The sequence below is a fragment of the Pygocentrus nattereri genome, chromosome 11, assembly GCF_015220715.1.
Source record: "Pygocentrus nattereri isolate fPygNat1 chromosome 11, fPygNat1.pri, whole genome shotgun sequence".
NCBI lineage: Eukaryota > Metazoa > Chordata > Actinopteri > Characiformes > Serrasalmidae > Pygocentrus > Pygocentrus nattereri.
Genome location: NC_051221.1, coordinates 24,913,927 through 24,932,383, shown reverse-complemented (window position 1 = coordinate 24,932,383; position 18,457 = coordinate 24,913,927).

Sequence of the window (18,457 nt, the reverse complement as noted above, 5' to 3'; positions counted from 1 at the left end):
TCATGGCCATCCTTGTTTTGTCTTAGCCTGAGTTTTATTGCTTTGCTAGGTTTTTGCAAGAATGACAGAAACCATGATGTCCGGCTAAAAATGGAGGCAATTTGTGTGACTGACTCGGAGGTCTTCCCAGCAGTCTTCGGGCGGAAGGCAGGATACACTCTGGATGGGTCGCCAGTCCATCGCAGGGCAGACAGACAGACACAGACAGTCACTCACACCTAGGGGCAATTTAGCATGTCCAATCGACCTGACTGCATGTCTTTAGACTGTGGGAGGAAACCGGAGAACTCGGAGGAAACCCATGCTGACACGGGGAGAACATGCAAACTCCACACAGAGAGGACCCTGGTCGCCTGGCCGGGGAATCGAACACAGGCCCTCCTTGCTGTGAGGCGACAGCGCTACCCACCACGCCACCGTGCCGCGCTAGGCTCCAGCACCCCCCCGCGACCCTGACGGAGTAGCGGCTTAGAAAATGGATGGATGGATGGATGGATGACTCGGAGGTGAAGGCAGGTGAGGGATTCTTTGCCATATACCCCAGGACCAACGCCCCCTGTATTAACCTGTTTGTAGACCCAGAGAAGGATCTTTACCAGTACAGTGGCATGATGAAGAAACTGCTTGTTCGAGAGGCTGTTTCATGCTCTCCCTGTGATGCCACTCTAACTCTGGAGTCTTTTCAGGAGCAGGTAAGCCTGTCTGGACACCTGGAAAAGTTACAAGACACTGAGTGTGCATCATCAAGGCCATGGTCACCAGGGGTAAGAAAGGACTGCTATCTCTTTCTGTTTTGCAGTTATTTTTATAGATCCCTACAAGCTAGAGATATTACAAAAACATATTCATTGGTAGTGTGGGGTTGTGAGAAAATATGTAGTGTCATTCAAATATAGTTACATGCTAGTTTACAGTTTATGCAGTAAAAATGGCATATCAGACTAAGGCAGGGCATTATGATGATGTTCGTGATTATAATGATAAATTATGCCGTAATGTCATCATTTACTTTCCTGAGCATATTGTGGATATTATCAGAACCTAAATAACACTGGTCAACTTAATGTTTCATTACAAAGACAGCATAAATATTCATTTTTGGATTTAATGCAGTGTGTAAAACCTTTGCTGTGTTCAAACTTAGCAAAATCCAGAAAATTAAATACATGATGCATAAGTTGTATTATGAAAATATCTCATGGGTACTGATAATTTAGCATTTTCCATTTTTCTGTTAAGAGCAGTACATGATACAACCATAAGACAATAAGACAACCGTGGAAGCAAGATAAAAATAAATAAAAACTCCCCTGCATTACACCTGAAACCATTTACTTGTAGTATGTGCATATTGCTGCTGTCAGATCAGATCATCTCCAAAATAGTAATTTTATAGGAGAAGGAAAAAATTAAAACTGTACTTTTGATGTGGGTCAATGGAACCAGACATCTTTTCATGTCATTTTGGGTCATTTCTTTTGCTCTGTTTATCATGAAATTTATACACAATGTAAAGGGCAGTAGGCACTTTCAAATTATGTCAAAAACTGAAAAAATGACAAAAATGGAGAATTACTAGTTTGTATTAATTATCCTTTTGCCAGATACTGAGGTCTTGTTTTGGTAACTGGGTATTGATCAAAAATGAAAAAAGACCAAGGTCAATCTCTGCATATCTTTTTTTCATGTTGTACTGTGAAATTTGTTATGTTGTTTTATGGTGCAAGACCCGCATTACATATTGTGTTGTGAAATTTGTGTATCATTGCACCCCTACTGTAAGGCAGTCTTTTTTTTCTGTTTATCATCCCTCTCTGTAGCCCATTTGGAACTCAGAGGAACATCCTGATGCGAAAATAGACCTTTCCAGTGAGACGCTCCCATCATCTCCAAGCAGTGAAACCCCCACAGAGCAACCTGAAGACAAGATGCCTGACTCAAATAGCCTGGCCCTATTTTCCGATGATGACACTCCATCATAAAGCCCCCTGCCCTTCCCATATACTCATGTAAGTAAAGACATGCCTTAATCTTTAGAAAAGGCAGTTCCTTTTATGTATTTAAGCTTGATGGATGAATGTTATTCCTAATAATAGCTGATTTGCACTGAATGATAAATGTATCTTAGTTTTTTATACTTTTGATGACCAGAAAGGGTCTTCTGAAGTGCCAAAGCAGATTCACCTCTGTCGCCCCCAACATTATGGACTGGCAGCCTAAAGACTTGGGCCTAATTTCTGAGGTTGCTATGCTAAGGCTCATTCTATCAGTGAATAGCAGTTGTAATCAATGAGCCTTGAAGCACTCAATTAGGGTGTAATTGGATTGGTGTGTGTTCCTGCTATTCTCTATGTTCTGTTCAGCGGAAAAGGTGGACATGCTTATCACGGTTGACAGGTGCAATGTAAGAGCGTTTCAGGATAAAAAAAACATTAATCTTTTTCAGCGTCATGGTCGCACATTTAAGATGTTCACTTACAGTTGAACTGCAAGGTGAAACATTGGTTGGTCTGATGTGAAGCAAACTGTTCATGTCTAAGGTTGCTGCATGGGTTACTGCAGAACTGGCAAAAAAAGCAGTGAGGGACTCTTAATAAGACCTTAATAAACCTTTATTTAACATGGTGGAGCCTTTGCCTTCGACTTGTTTTACCAGACGACATAACTGATGATGCTGTGGAGGGTAAACGCTTGGAGAAAAGGTGTTTATTAATGGGATTTTTAAACTGATATATTGTAAAAATTACTGCACTAACCAGTACAAGTGTTCTCAAATCAGTCCTGTAGACTACATACACCGTCACTGTGTGTGTGTGTGTGTGTGTTTTGTTCTTTGTTTTTTCTTCTCCTCACCTGATTCAGCTCAAGAAGGGCTTGATAATTACCTCATGAGTTGAGTCAGGCATGTTGGAGCACAAAAAAACACAAACAAGTGCAGTGCAATGAGGGTGAAAAACACTGGAACAGAGAGACAGTAGGTTTTTAGATGTGACATTCAGTTTTCCAAATGGGCGATTCTTTTTCTCCATATTATACAAACCAAATAGTGTCATCGGTGGTAATTTTTGTCATGATTTAACGCTGTGGTAGAAATGGCTCAAGTGCATGAGGATCGCATGTGGAATGATTATGGTGGAACTAGGCACTGTGACAAGTACAAATCTTTCAGATGGTTATTGAAGTAGCAGCATTCATTGCAAAGAGACAGACAGACACACGCATACGAGGCAGTGTGTCATCTTGCCTGTCACACTGCCAGTGGCTGACAGCCTCCTTGACACACAGAGCAGAAATGACACTCTCTGAACATTGCTTCAATTGATTTCCTGGAATTCATGACTAATAGAGATATCAGGCATCCATCATATATTCCATGTACAGTGCAGAGGATTCAGCTACAGTATAAAGAGGATACAGGGCAAGTGGGCTCTTAATTTTTTAGCTAATTAGATGAAGGAAAGGAAAAAAATATTCCTTCTGTCTTCCGCATAACATATGCTAGTAGATCTTGTATATAATTGCTATCACGTTACGTAACTGTTTGTTTTTTTATCTTTTGTTTGTTACACCATTTGAAAATGGAAAATCTTATTTTATTAATATATATATATAAAGTTTCTATATGTAGATTATATATAGATGATATGTTTAAATGTTGACAAATATTTTTGATACATTTCTTTGTCTTACGTGCAAATATTGAATGCCAAATTAGAGAAAATAGAAAGAAATACACTGAAGTAAGAAGGGTATGATATGTTTTCATATATGTTCAATAGCTGACTGAAGTGTGTGGCTAATGGTTACTGTTTGAGTTTGTCTTAGTGTTTGTTTAAGTGTTTAAGGTGAGAGAGGGAAAGGTCTGCTCGCAGTGGGAGAGGACTGTTCTAGACGTATGTAGGAGTATAGACCTTTGATCTGACGCATGGTAAAATGGTCAGTTCAGAGGTTTTAGAATGGACTGAGTAACTTCCCTGGATCAAATGTGTGTGGGTAGCAACTTATTGTCACAGTGGTGATTGACTGGAAGTGCTGTGTAATTATATGTTCAAGGCGGCAACATATTGGCACAAGAAAAGCCTCACTTGGGCCCCCACTGCTTCCTTAATCCTGTTTTGGTAGAAAAGAGATATGAGAGATAAGAGAATTAATTTGAACACAGATATGTACATATATTCTTATTGTCATAATTTGTTCCTTGATAACAGCAAGCTTGGAGTAAAAAAGTCTGTGAACATGAGCTATTCACAGATTTCAGGATTGTTTAACCAGAACTGCTAAAATAATAATAATAATAATAATAATAATAATAATAATAATAATAATAATAATATAGAGTTTAGTGAAGACTGGTGTGTGTTTCAGTTTGTATTTTTATTTTATTTGCATTTTTTCAACATATGCACGATTTAACTTAGCACCGCATTTTCATTACAGTCAACGAAATCATTACCTGGAGACATCACTTAAACACAGGCAGTGTCACTGACCTAATATTATTTTTTTTAAACTTTCAACTGAAAATTGCCTCAAATGTCATAATATCCATCATTTTCACTTTTTTCTTCAACTCTGTTCTCACTGTTTGGATTTTGAATCTTCAGAGTGAAGCTTGATTTTGTGCATGACACGATCAGTTACAGTGCCGGGGCTGATTGGCAGCATTCAGCTAATTTGCATTAAGTTGGTCCAGAAGGAGAAAGGGCAGGGTGAGCAGGTTGTCCATAAGTAGTCTGATGTGTGAGTTGTATGGATATATTTTCACCTCATGATGTATAGCATGTTATAATCAAAATCAGAATACTTGCAGGTATTACAGTTGCAACCATTTATGTAAAAGAATAAACACTTGAATAAATTAAGACAAAAAAGAGAAATTTGCAATATGTACAAGTTTAAATACAATACAACATTCTATTTGATGCAAATTATCCAAAAAATTGTGTGACATCAAAATATAAATCACATATGCTGCTTAAAATTTCAGCTCCCTTCCTGTAGGGCTGAAAAATTCATTATTTTTATGTAGAATTTTAAAGAGTACAATTCAAATCGCAGGAGCCAAGATATCGAATCTCAAGAAACTGACCAAAAAGAGGCCACAATTTGTAGAAAATAATTGCAGTTTTAATCACAGTCGCTATATTGGTCTATATTGAAAAATCACAATTAGATATTTTCCCCAAATCATTCCGCCGTACCTTCCTTCATCCCTAACACTTGCAAATTAGAATGCAGCATGTAGGATTAGCTTAAAGACAGGATAACAACAAATCAAAATAAGCTTTTACTTTTCTTTAGATCCCAAAATACTATTCAGATTTAACATTGAAATGCACATTATAAGTATTGATAATTATGGATGTTTGATGGTACATACACTATATGTCCAAAAGTATTCACTCACCCATCCAAATAATTGAATTCAGGTGTTCCAATCACTTCCATGGCCACAGGTGTATAACACCAAGCACCTAGGCCTGCAGACTGCTTCTACAAACATTTGTGAAAGAATGGGTCGGTCTCAGGAGCTCAGTGAATTCCAGCATGGTACCATGATAGGGTGCCGCCTGTGCAAGTTGTGAAATTTCCTCACGAATAAATATTCCACAGTCAACTGTCAGTGGGATGGATGGATGGATGACTAGATAGATAGATAGATAGATAGATAGATTACATAAACTATGCAGAAAAATGCAAAATATAAATTAATATAGACATACGTTAAAGAACAAGAGAAATAAAATGAAGTATAAACGTATATCTATTTACATATTTACATGGCTTATGAGACAGATTCGTATTTACAAGACAGCAGGCACTGAGTGGTATGAGGTAGTCTAACAGCACATATTATAGATAAAGTGGAGGCGATTGGGAACGACTGCAACTCAGCCACGACGTGGTAGGCCACGTTAAATGAGAGCGGGGTCAGCAGATGCTGAGGCGCATAGTGCGCAGAGGTCACCAACTTTCTGCAGAGTCAGTCACTACAGACCTCCAAACTTAATGTGGCCTTCAGATTAGCTCAGAGAGAGAGCTAGAGAGCCTCATGGAATGAGTTTCCATGACTGAACAGCTTCATACAAGTCTTACATCACCAAGCGCAGTGCAAAGCATCAAATGCAGTGGTGTAAAGCGTCACCACTGGACTCTAGAGCAGTGGAGATGTGTTCTCTGGATTGACGAATCACGCTTCTCCATCTGGTGATCCGATGGACGAGTCTGGGTTTGGCGGTTGCCAGGAGAACGGTACTTGTCTGACTGCATGGTGCCAAGTGTAAAGTTTGGTGGAGGGGGAATTATCGTGTGGGGTTGTTCTTCAGGAGTTGGGCTTGGCCCCTTAGTTCCAGTGAAAGGAACTCTTAATGCTTCAGCAGACCAAGAGATTTTGCTCACAACACAGTTTCATGCTCACAACTTTGTGGGAACAGTTTGGGGACGGCCCCATCCTGTTCCAACATGACTATGCACCTGTGCGCAAAGCAAGGGTCATAAAGACATGGATGAGTGAGTTTGGTGTGGAAGAACTTGACTGGCCTGCACAGAGTCCTGACCTCAACCCGGCAGAACACCTTTGGGATGAATTAGAGTGAAGATTGCGAGCCAGGCCTTCTCATCCAACATCAACATGTGTTTGACCCCACAAATGCACTTCTGGAAGAATGGTCCAAAATTCCCATAAACACACCCCTAAGCCTTGTGGAAAGCCTTCCCAGAAGAGTTGAAGCTGTTATAGCTGCAAAGGGTGGGCTGACATCATATTAAACCCTATGGATTAAGAATAGGATGTCACTCAATTTCATATGTATGTGAAGGAGGACAAGCAAATACTTTTGGAAATATTGTAGTTGCTAAAGTATGATAAAAAGATACATTTTGACCATATCAATCAACACTAATGTACTAAACTAACACTGTGTGTGTGTGTGTGTGTGTGTGTGTGTGTGTGTGTGTGTGTGTGTGTGTGTGTGTGTGAGGATAGATAGTTTGAATGCTGTATAGAGTGAAGGTCAGATAAATGTATGGGGTTGATTACATCTATGTCTGAAGCAGGGATGGAAATTATTGTATTATTTGCATGTAAAATACAGCTGGAATAATGACGTGTAGCTGCCTGCAAGCTTACGTTCAGACAGACAGTTAAAGGAACAGAATCTAACAGAACAGAGCATAATTTTTATCTTTTTTGGCTACTTCCCTGGCGTCTTTACTCCAACACCGTAATTAAAGCTCTCTCACTGAAGTTCTTTTTGTATCACCATTATAATGAGTGAAGACCAGTGAGATTGAAATTGACTTTGTCTTTAATTATTCTTTCTCTCCTGGCTGTTTGTTAGCACCCTGCTTGGCTTGTCCGCCCCTGACTGGAACGTGTTAGTGAGCTGTGTGTGCCACATCACACTGACTGCAGTGCCAAGCCTTATTGGCATTAATCAGAACATGGTGATGCTGTGACAAGAACAAGCCTGCTTTAATTAAATGCTGAGGCACCCAACAAAGATCAACATTCGCTAAAGTTAGCACAGTACATTGTGAGTGCTTATTACTTACAGTTTATTCATTTGCTCTTTGTCTTTTTCTAAATTGACTGTACCTCTTCATTCAGTGGATGTTGGTTTATTACAAAAATGTATGATGTTTAAATATAAATCACTGCTGTATCAGTCACTATATTATCACTGCTTCAACCAATCTGAACTGCTGATTATACAGAAGATGTTTTGGGGAAAAAAGTTAATTTTTTTCCATTTCCTATTTCAAGTATTTTTAAACTTTCTTTTGACCAATTTATTGTAAAATACTCAAATAATGTCAGTGGAGGACTGTTACTATTAGAGCTAGGCCTTCAGTTCAGGCCATAAATGTCAAAAATGAGGAAAGCAAAGGCCTCTGTGGCTTGACATTCCACTTTTTTAAGCTTGTGTATTAGCAGATATATTTATGGTCTAACAGTTTGTAAAGTGCATTTGTTTTTTCAGAATTGGTCCCCATCATTGGAAATCAAAACATGATGTTACCACTGGCAGCTCGCTATTAAAATGACACATTAAGACTTCAGTTCAGCTCCTGAAGACCCAACCAATGGCAGAGCTAGCTTGGTTGTATCTACTTAGATACCATGGAGAAGAAAAAAACCTGATTGGATCGTTTTTCTGTTCGTTTTTCATTTTTCTGTTTAACCCTTTTATTTCCAACAAGAAATTAACAGTGAAATAAGAAGGTGGTGAGAGTTTGTACAGCATAAAGTGAAGGGCAGCTGGTGCAGTTATAAGTTGAGATTATGGGTTATGGGGTTGAGCATTACCAGTCCTTCTTTTCTGATACCAATATTGAATCCCTCAGTATAAGCCTGATACCAAGCCAATGTTTTTCTGCTAAGCTTTAAAATGAGATTTTTAATTGATCCACTTTACTTAGGATAAGCATCATAAAGTAGACTATCATACTCAAACTACTCAAACTCTCTACTAGCTCACCGTTAGAAATGTGCAGCTAAAAATAGCACATCACACAAAGTGGTATTTCTGGATGTGTTTGGGTATGATTGGATTGATTTTTTTAAAGCATTTTCTGCTGATATTGGTGTGACATTGCTGCTCACTGATTCTGACTTATCACCTCTAGTTTATGAGGTTTTCATATGATAACAGTATGTACATCTAGTAAAAAGAAAGGCAGTCCGCCTTTTCCTCTTTGCCTTCCACAGTACAGCAGTGGTGGTTGGGATTTGTAAGGCAATGCTCCCCCGTGTGTGTATCCACCATCGTCCTGCTGCGTTTTCATGGTCATGACTGACCTTGGCATCTGCTCCTCTTCTCAAGCTCCCTCACTCCATACAGCCTTTTTAATAAGACCTGTGCTGCCTTTCATTTTGAGCCCTGCACACAGGCTGTAAAAATGTACTCCTGCAAATTAGTGCTATAATTAATGGCTGAAATTTATGAAGGCCTAGGGGGTATTTTAGTTAAAGGCTGCACTGAGGACTAATTGTGTGCACGTGTTGCTATCAAGAGAGGAGTTGTTCCGTTGGTATTGGATGATGTTTTCGTGCAAGTTGTTTGTCTGTGTTTGTTTGGTCTGTCGAAGATCAGTCTGATGGGTGGTCTATATTTGTCTCTCGGCTTATTAAATTTAGCAGCTGATCTGAGAAATTATGAAATACATTTTATACCTGTTATTTCAGTAATTGGTATTATAATTTGAGCTCTTAATTTCATTTCAGCATTCAGCCATCATTAATTATAGAGAATCACATGCACAAAGGCATTTTTGTCATTTACAATCAGTGTCTCAAGTGGGATTCCTTCTCAATTTGTAACACTGTGCTCAAGTCTTTAAACATATGTCTGCATGTAGTACTTCAGGGAACTTATGTGCAATGATTAGATCTAATACATACAGTTAGAAAAACACTCTTGGTATTCTTACATGCTGAATTATGCATGTGCACAAAGAGAAGATACAAGTTATGAATATAGATTTTACTTCAACTCTTTCTTTCATTTCTTTATTTTGCTTAATGTTTGCTGAGAATATGATTAGGTGATCTGCTTGTATAAGACACTTGTGTAATGCAATACACATGTTAGTTAATCAGTTGTGCTTTGTTTGAACTTTAGAAATGAAAGCTAGAGCTTTTATGTAGGTGTTCAGTCTTAATCTGTCAGGTTAAATTGCTTTTGTTTTCTGAAATCTTTTGTGTGATGCCAAAGATTTGGCACTCTGGGAGCTGGGAACTCTTTTTCCTTTCATCAAACAACATGTTTTTGTCGGGAAGACTGTGATCAACTGTGTGTGTGTGTGTGTGTGTGTGTGTGTGTGTGTGTGTGGAGAAATAGAAAGAAAATGGAGATTGTGCCTTAGTAACCACTGGTCTTTTGGGAGCACCACAGATCATACCATGGAAACTGTGAGATCAGTCTGCTATTTGTGGTGTTCTTACTAATTAAGATTTGCTTTCCCTTAAGGCTTGAATAGCGATGATACACAAAAGGAACACAAAATAAGTAGGTTTTAGCCTGTCACCATAAAAACCTCTAGACTGTTACAAATTGAACACATATGCCACCGTAATCTTTTTATCCAATTTAAAAAAGCACATTTATGCTCCTCTGCCAATTTCAGCAAGTCAGTTTTTATACTCCATCTATAATTGTTCAGTGTCCTCCTGAGACCAAGTTGTTTTAAATGCACTAAAAAGGTAATTTGTTTTTTTCCCCTTGATGTTCGTTGCTGTAGGAAACAGAGGAACTCACCCAGGAGTTATAGCAGTTATTGCAGTTATTGATATGGAGCATGAAATTACTATCTGAAGCAATTTTGGCTGGCTTACTCTGGATTCACCCACTTTGCCCTAGAGTTTTTAGAACTCTCTTCCACTGATATTTGATTACAGGAGGCCAGGAGGACTGAGTTTTTTTATTTAATTTATAGACCAGCCCAGACAGTACAGATGTGATATGTGAGTATGAGGAATTGATTTGGCTCAATACTGGAAGACCAGTGTTTTTTTTTTTTTGTTTTTTTTTTTTGGGTCTATCTGGAATATATCCAAGTAAAACTTGGCATCTTGTTGAGGTTATTGCTAGGTTATGAGGGTGTTGCTAGTTTTTAGTGAAGGCTCTTTTAAACTCTGTCTGTCATGCCTTATCTATGTCAGATTTCAACACCATATAATTAAGCCTGGCCTCTTTCTTTGCCAAGTTAATGTTGAGGAAATATTTTGCAGTTATCATTTCCTGTGTAGGTGTGAGAATCTTAAAGGGACATTGGAGCTCTTATTGCACTTACAATGGGTGGAGTGATACTTATTTTCAGATTCTGTACCATTTTTTTTTTTTTGAGACCAGGCTTCAGTTCGTTTTTAATATTTGAAATATTAAAATCTTGATTCTACAGAGCTTTAATTACATACAACACAGAATAGTTTGGCACAAGTAAATAAATGTTCTTAAATAGAGTTTTTGAGGGTGTGGGTGCGTATCATGAGCTTGAAATCCCTTGCTTTTCACTTTACTCTGATGTGCCCAAATGCCCTATTTCGATCAATACAAAAGATGGTAAATTAGAGACCCTCGGATGTGCATCAGAGACCAGTACACTTTTGAATTTCAGTTCGCTTTTTCTAACAGTATTTTTTTTTTTTTTTTGCTTGTAATTATTTATCATTTCTATCATGTTTCAGTTTACATTCACATTATAATGTCACCAAATGGGGTGAGCAGTCTGGAAATATGCTTTCAGAGCCTCTGTGGAAAGCCTGACCTCTTCTTTCTTCTTCACAAATTGAGCATTCGGTGTATAACTGGCTTCGTGCCAATGCTTTGAAGACACATTGACAGTTAGAGTGATGTTTATAAAAGTCAACCTGGTACAAATGACCAAACAGGCTCTAGTGTTTCATCTTGAGCCCCACTGTGTGAGAAGAGGCTCACATATGTCCAACTTCCCACAGAGATCATTCGTCAACTTCTATTAGTGCACACATACAGGCACAAACATAAAGCAAAGCTTGAGACACCAGTTGACTAGATGTTAGTAAGATAAGAGTGCAAGAATATAATAAAGAGGGGCACTTTGTGAACAATATGTTTGATGTACTTTTGAAAGAGCTACATGGTGTGATTCTTTCCCTTCCACTCAAAAGGATCGTGCAAAAATGTGCCTGGGGATACATACTACCTGCAGCTCAGTGCAGAACAAAGAAGGCCTCTGGCAGAAGCTGGAATTTAAGGCTTTCTCTTGCAGTATATCAATATGGGAATTATTATATTCTAAAGGGACTGTGTGCTATATCATGACCGAGTCATTGACACATGCAATACTAATATTGTAGAGGGTGTTAATATGCAAACGATTCACCTAACTAATCACAAAATTATTTAGTATTGTGCAGTGAACATTCTGACATCACAAGTCCTGACTAATGTGTCTCTTAATGAGTGTTCTGTGGGTGTTTTGACCAATTGAGGCCATTACTTGATATGACAAATGTAAGTAAATCTGAGAACAGTAGTGCAGACTGGGTTTTAGCGGTTTTAGCTGTTAAAGTAAGGATTTATAGTTTGTGTTTAATGTATAGCGAAATGATATGTAATGAAAGAATAGCAATATGCTGTTTTGCCCATATTCTGCAGCTCTGCAATCTGTAGTTTGTTCTTTAACAGCAAGATAAATAACAGATGCATTATTGTAGTCTTCAAAAATGCCTACACTTACTATATTTATTTATTTTTTAATGTAACTGAAGTATCTTCTTTCCACATTAATATATTCTCTAGTAATACAAAAACAGGCAGTTTATATAACTTGTGCTTTTCCTCAAGGTCAAATTGACCAAGTTAATCTGAAACCCTTTATACAGCAGTTCTTCCCAAAACTGTCTGTAAATGCTGTGTAAAGAGCCCTTAGACGCCCAACTTTCTGTCTTGCTTGTTCTGCTCCTGAAGTATAGCTGAATGCTCAGGTCATCATTAATGACTTTGATGTATCATGGTGGTTTATGGTGAGAGTGCCTTTTTGGAAACAACTGAATTTGGAATGGGCTTGTTTTTTCTCCTGACATACTGTTTTTTTATTTTTGTTTTATTTATTTAAATTTAATTTAATATTACATTGATTTTAAGTAGGTAATTTTTTGGCCATTATGTAATGCAACTTAATGCCCTAAATGTTGGAATTCCGTTATGTGAATGTGCACTGCATTTGAATGCTTTTGCTGTGTTTTTACCTAAAAAAATAGAAAGAAAAAGTACTAGAAAGGACAATTGCTATTATTTTGCTTCCTACTACTGCTCACTAAAACTGTAAAGAAACTTGTAAAGAAAGAAATTGGCTGTAAAAATTCACTGTCTGTGCACCCCTAGTTTATGGAGGGAGTATGTTTGATACTTTATTGGGAGATTTGTAACACTGTGGGTACAGTAGGTAGTAGAAGTGAGGCTATGGCAGAAATGCAGCTTTAATAAGTAGTATAGACCTCAGATAAAATGGTGATCTCACTGTGCTGATGCTGACTGATATTGAGTAATCTCTGAGTCATCCTGCTTCCAGGATATGAGTCCCTTGGAGAAGTGCAGAGGACACTGTCCAGATGTTCTCATGTGTGCTGGGGTTTCTCAATTATGACATTCGTATTACTTTATGGACCATTTCCTGTGCATTGTGCAAGTCACTGGATACTCATTTATAAACAGGACACCCCCAAGTGACCCCAAAATGTCTACTTGTTAATATCGGTAGATCAATGACCGGGAAATGCTGTGTTATACAAGAGTCTCTCAAGTCATCATATGACACCACTTTTCTGATAAAATGCACGTAGCTAGGTTAGAAGATAATGGAGTATTGAACGGGTCTACAGAGTACTATTTAGTTGTGGACGATATGACGGTTTGATATCATCATAGTAAGTGATGTCATATGTTTTCTGTGCTCATAGTCGATACTGTTAGTACTTAAAAAACACTGATCAACAGCATGTTTAATATGAAATAGATTTTAAAGGGGATACCAAGAGATGTATCTTAATAGATTTTACGCGATTGTCAAAAATGTAAAGTCCATATCTCAGTGATGCTGATGGTGTAATTGGCCATCACTTATTGCATTAAGTGATGTGCAGCAAAACATAAAAAACTTTAGTGTTGATAGCATTTTTTTTAATGTGACATTAATGTTTTGTTGGTGTGTTGTACACTATACAGCCAAATTTGTTGGCGCACAGCTCTTAATCTTAATCAAGTGTTTTATTCCATCCCATTGCCACAAGTTTATAAAACCAAGCACCTAGCCATGAGGTCTACCTTGACAAACATTTGCGAAAGAATCGTTTTTTCTCAAGAGCTCACTGAATTTAAGTGATACTGAAACAGGATGCCACCATTGTTCGCAAAATGTATTCCCTCCTAGATACACCACAATCAACTGTGAGGGGTATTAATGAAAGGTGGAAGTGTTTAGGAACCACAGTAAAGTCACAGAGCTGGGTCATCGAGTGCTGATCCACATAGTACCACCAAATGCTCTGCTGACTCAATAACTGCACAGTTCCAAGCCTCCGCTGACATTAAAATGAACACAAAAACTGGGATGGCATGGGTTTCCATGACTGAGCAGCTGCGTGCAGGCCTTACATCACCAAGCACAATGCCAAGTGCCTGGAGCAGTGGAAACATATTCTGTGGACTGATGAATGATGCTTCTTTATCTGGCAATCTGATCAACAAGTAAGGGTTTGGTGAATGCCAGGAGAACGTTACCTGCCTGACTGCTTTATGCCAGCTGTCAAGTTTGGTGGAGGAGGGATAATGCTAAGGGGTTGGCTTAGGTCCCTTAGCTCCAGTGAAGGAAAATCTTAATGCTTTAGCAGACTAAGACATTCTGGACAGTTTTATGCTTCCAACTATGTGGAAACAGTTTATGGTAGGCCACGCCCTCTCGGCCAACATCAGTGTCTGACCTCACAAATGCTCTTCTGTATGAATGGGCACAAATTCCCACTCCAAAATACTGTAGAAAGCTTTCCCAGAAGAGTGGAACCTGTTAGAGCTGCAAAGGGGGGACCAACTCTATATAACTGCCTATGGATTAAAAATGGGATGTTATAAAAACTCCTGCAAGTGTCATTAAAGGTGTCCCATTACTGTTGTTGAAGTAGTATATCTATGTATCTGTTCCAGCTTAACCTCCAGGAAAAAAATGAAATATTATGTTATTGTTCTCTATATCTTTTATTCATTTTTGTTTTGAAAACTAATTTTTTTCCACTTTGATTTTGTCCTTCTTTATGCTTATTTTCTTCTCAGAAATATCTTCTGAAAATTGTGCTTAATGGCTGACTTTTATGTTTTTGCCATATTACCCACCTGTAGTACTATGGATGTACTTATCTAAAGCTTTATGAAATCAATTTATAACCCAAGTGCTGGATAATGTGAAACGTTGGAGAGATGCTAGACAGTCGGAAAGCTCCAGGGCAGTTTTTCCAGCTCTGCACCTCCTCCCCTCTCCATAGAGACACACACACCTTCAGGTGCTTTTTTGTCACATGACCCAGACTCATCATTAGTAAGCCAACAGATTGTCATTTGCATGTGGATACCCTGATAAGGTTTCGTGTGTGTGTGTGTGTGTGTGTGTAATGATTGGGGAGGATGCCACTTTAATGCTAATCCCTCAGCAGACCTGAGCAGAGAGAAAATCATTGCTAACACACTCATATTGCTACTAATTATGAAAGTGGAGGCGATGATTGCCTTCTAACGTGTGAAGTGGTCTTCCCTAATAGAGAAGAGGTCACTTATGTTTTTGTTTGTGACTGAATTAGTTACTGTCTCATCCACTATTTGTTCTCACACTTTATGCCCCTCCCCCATGCTGATTAGTTTGATTGTTTTTATTATTGTGTTAAATTGCTTGTTCACTTAATCTTGCTGTACAGCAGAATTGATCTAATGAGTACATCCAGTTACAGCACTGCTCTTCTGTAGTGCAGAGAAGCATACAGCTCTGTTAAACCAATCAGAGTTGGCGTTAGGGCGAGTCACAAATGTGCAATTTCCCTGGAGACAAGGTGTGTATCTACGGTTCCTGTAGTGCTTAACGTCAGGAACAATGCTCAGTCGGCCCTTTTGACGAGTCTGTTATTTTCACATGTCAAATAACATGTTTGCAGTACGTGCTGTTAATGCATTTCCTCTCAATTTTATTTCCTGCTTTGGTCCAAGCATTACTCAGGCTCTGTACATGGACACACTGCATCTACATGTAAACTGGTTGAGTATATATATTCTGTTTTGATTCTCAGAATGAATTACACAGAAAATGGTCTTTTTCCCAGCTTCCATTCTTTTGAGACTTGATTTCTTTTATTTCTGCAGGAATATTTTTTTCACACCTGCAAAGTTCAGTCTTAGAAGTTTTTCTAAGTCATTTTCTGTTACTTATGATCCAAATAGAGAACTAGCTCTGAGTAAATATGAGGTCAGCTAGAAAGATAAAACCTCTGTGATGCACCTATTACTCAGCAGACTTTGTCAACTCTGTCTACCCAGTTATATGAATTTCAGTTACCAGTTACCTTGTAAAATAATCACTAAAAATGTACAATTTTAGAAACCAGTCTGATATGATGCAGCAGTGGCTCTGTGTGATACAAGTATTATCTTATGTTAAGTAGATCCAAGACCAATAATATAAAAAATCCCTTCCGTTTAAATGCCTTTTACTTCATAAACCCAGCCTGTCTCGCCAAAAGAGATCCTCACAGTGCTTGTGGTGGCATTTGAAATTTGACAGTTGGCACAGAGAGATTTACAAATGAGCACTATTAGTTTTCAAAGCGGAAACTCTGAGAGGAACCTGATAAAGGCGAGGTTTTTAAAACCTGCTGGGAGATTTTTTCCTCTGGAGACGTGAAGCACTACGCTCACTCTGCCTCCCTTTTATTTAGTCACTCTCATTCTGCCGCCCCCCCAGCCCTCGGCTGTTTGTACAAGTTTTCAAAAGCTCTCGGCTGCCGAGTGTGTTCAGCATGATCGTGCTTTGTTCTGCTTTTATCTGCAGCCGAGTGTGTCTCTTTTGAGAATTTTTTTCCTCTTCTTTTGGCCAATTTGCATTTTCATGTTTGTTTTCCTGCCACAGTTCCTGCTGACTTCGATTTGTTATTATCAAAGCGTGTTTTAGTGATCAGTGAAGTAAAGAGATATGTGCTACAATTGATGCAGACATCTACCTTTTATACAACTGTAGTGAATATAAAACCTGTTGAGTATAGAAATTCTGTTTTCCGTTTCCCAAATGCTGATTATGTCATATGAATTGTCAGTTAAGACATGAACAAGAGCATCAGTGTTTTAACAGTGATGTTGGTGGCACAGAACACACATTGCTCCTGTTAGATGACAGATATTAGATCAGGAAAAAAGATGGAACCCATATCCTACATTTTTCCCCTGCTCACCACGCATAACATCATGACCATTTTCTAACCTATTTTAACCTTTAGAGTTAATCAGGCAATTAGATCTTCTGTATTACAATTCATTTAATAAGCACTTCTAGCTGAAACACACAGAAATGTAGAGTGCATGGGTGTGGCTAAAGTGCTGTAGCCTGAATAGGTGGATATGTGTAAATGATTTGGTTTCTCGTGACATCACAAAAATAATAAATTCAAAATAAGCAGCTTTTGCAGCTTAGGTTTTATTTATGTATTATTAACCATGTATGATATGTCTAAAAAACCTGCCATAATGTTGATTAATTTCCCAAAACTCACTGTGATCAAATACCTGTTACCTGTACAGTCAGCCAAGTAGCACTCGTTAGGATGGAGTGAAACATTGGGGATGTCAAGGTTCGAGATCTTATCAAGGATTAAAAAAATGCATGCAGTAATGAAATTGTGGATTACATTTATTTACCCTGCATTTTCTGCATTCATTGAAACTTGCTTTGTGCAAACAGAAAAGACTAACAATTATTTTATCTCAGTGAGAAATACATACATCTGTGCACTCCTACTGCTCAAACTGTCAGTAGCTACATCTGAAATGTGGATTAGTTGTACGATATTAAAAGGAGCAGGATATTTGTTGGAATGAGCAACAGATTTTTAAAAATATATATTTATTTATCACTCTCTGAGAAAGTGATATTTCTCTGGCAAGGCAATCCCTGTCAAAAGCATTTTTCATGCAGCGGCTCAAGGGTTCTTCTCAAAATAAACATCCTGTTTTTCTCTGTTGAAAATATTGAAAACGTGTCATTCATGTCAATGTTTTTTACATAAATGGATGCTTTAAATGTTAATAATCCATACATACAATATAGGTTGATTTCTAGTAAACTGTTTCATTCTACTAATAGCCCACTACTCTCCCTCAATATTTCAACACTAGATTGATCGACAGCTGGTGTTATGTTTACAGTGTATTCTCACCCTGTTGCGTATTGCTGTGGGCCTCTTGCATCTCTTTGTATTGCCACTCTTATGCAATCCATTGTCCATTTTTTCCTCTCTGCTCTTTTTACTCAATCTTTAATTACTTCTTCCTCTTTTTCCAGCTCCCTATTTTCTCCACAAACACCCCTCCTCCACCTCCCAGCCCACTCTGTGCTGTCTCGCCTTATAACATTTCTCCCTCCACTTCTGAATTATTGACAAGTCTGGAGTCTCTGGAGGCTGAGCATGTGGAAGACTGCAGTCAGTTTTAGATTTAAAATATGGACCTGTCTTCCATATCAAACACATATATAGAGATGATCATATAATAAAAGAATAGCTTTTAAATGCACGTAAAAGACCAATTTGATGGTCATATAGTGTGTATTATTAAATGTTAAATATTAACTAAATATTGTTGAATACAGGCTTTATTTTCCTCAAGAGAGATTTATTTGTTTGTCCCAGTCTATTTCTAAACCGTCACAGTCAGCCATGTTTTCAGTT